This window comes from Lathyrus oleraceus, chromosome 4 (genome assembly GCF_024323335.1).
Source record: "Lathyrus oleraceus cultivar Zhongwan6 chromosome 4, CAAS_Psat_ZW6_1.0, whole genome shotgun sequence".
Classification (NCBI taxonomy): Eukaryota; Viridiplantae; Streptophyta; class Magnoliopsida; order Fabales; family Fabaceae; genus Lathyrus; species Lathyrus oleraceus.
Genome location: NC_066582.1, coordinates 115,116,853 through 115,118,598, shown reverse-complemented (window position 1 = coordinate 115,118,598; position 1,746 = coordinate 115,116,853). Strand labels below are relative to the sequence as shown.

The 1,746-nt window shown below is 31.7% G+C and overlaps 1 long non-coding RNA gene across 1 annotated transcript; it reads left to right on the top strand.

The window, feature by feature from the left end:
* The first annotated feature begins 330 nt into the window (after window positions 1-330).
* Window positions 331-1,535, top strand: LOC127073871 (uncharacterized). Its single transcript, XR_007785887.1, has 2 exons — window positions 331-779; window positions 1,294-1,535. It is a non-coding gene; the product is annotated as an uncharacterized LOC127073871 (long non-coding RNA).
* Window positions 1,536-1,746: the final 211 nt, after the last annotated feature.

Genomic DNA, 1,746 nt, shown 5'->3' with positions numbered 1-1,746 from the left:
ATGATGAAAAATTAAGCTAAGTTTATTAACTTAATCCTAAAATTTCCAATGATTACAATTAACCACAATTAATCATAATTAACATATTAATCATAATTATTTCGATTAATCACAATTACAATTAATCATATGAATTTCTAATTATTACAATTAATCACAATTAGTCTATAAGCACAAAAAATAGAAACTGGAACTTAAATCTGAAGTTAATTAAAATCGATCAATTTAACTAGATTAAATTAATTGGAATTAAATGATATGAACATGAAGGAGGGGGTGCAGACCCATGGCAGGGGGTAATTCAAAGAAAGTCCTTGTTTGGGCCTTAGGCCCATACTGAATCCAAAGGACATCAACAAAGAACGCGTACACATAGCTGAAACCAAATGGAAAAGAAAATCGCTTATGTAAAAAGCCAGAGCAACGCAATTCTTCCACCTTCGACATCGCGTTTTCCACCTTCGTTCTCAATCGATTATTTCGCGTTCAAACATGAAGAACGCTCAAAACGCGCTGATTCCATAAGTTAGCAACATCAACATCGCGTGTTTTTTTCCTCCGCTCATGATTCGCGTTCAGAACTCAACCTCGTCGCTCATGGATTTTCCTTCACCAACATCATCTCAATTCAATGATTTGAAACTTCAATTCACGGATTCAAATTGCGTCCAACAACAAATATCAAAATTGCAATGGCGTCGACGCGAAATCGAAATAAATTGTAGATTGAAGTAAGAAGAATGAAGAGTCGCCGGTTTCGACGCGACTTGTAAGAACATGTACAAATTCTTTGCACACTTCTTCCTCGTCTCTAAATTATGCTCCTTATGTTGCGTTGTTTGTTGTTTATGTGAGTTTCATTTGCGTTTTGCATGAATTTGATGCTTGCGTGAAGAGGATTTTGTGTATTCGATGATTGAATGAAGAAGTTTGAAGAAATGATTTTGGATTTTTTTATGAAATGAGTGAAGAATGATATTTATAGCAATAGAAATTTCTGTTACCAAATCCAAATGAAATTCACCTCAAATTATCAGTTAGTTACAAATGCATTTTAGTTAGAGATTCAAATTCAAATGGTGAGAATGAATTTAGTTTCAATTTGAATTTAGCTTCAATTTCAATTAATGTCATTTGCGTGTAAATTTACAGTGGAATGGAAAAAATGATTTTTTTTGTTAATGAAATTTTGCTTCCAATTGTTAACTTGTTGAATTTTCAAATTGTTAGTTTGGTTAATGAGTAATTGAAATTGGTTTGAATGTTTAACTGGGCTTTGAATTTGTTGTGAAGTGCAGGGATGTTTTGGAGTTACTCATGCTTGCTTGTGTTGGAAATGGTTTGAGGAATTGCTTGCTAGGCATATGGAATGGAGCTTGGAATTGGCTTGGAGATTGTTTTGGCATGGAGAATGGACTTAGCGTTTGTAATTTTTTTGTAAATTTGTGAATTAAACATTGTAATGTACATGTAAACCATGGATTTGTTGTAATTGAAACAATATGAATGGGATTTGCCAATTGATGTTGAAAATATGATTGGAAATGTATGTTATAATTTGAATGCAAAATGTACAAAATGTATATGAATTGAAATGTTGGATTGCACTTAAAATGAAATGTGAATTGAAATTTGAATTGAAATGCATATGTAATTTGGATTGAAATTGAATTGAAATGTAATGTAATTTGAATTGAAATGTTGGAAAAATTGGTTTAGGATTGGTTTGAAAATATGTGAAATATT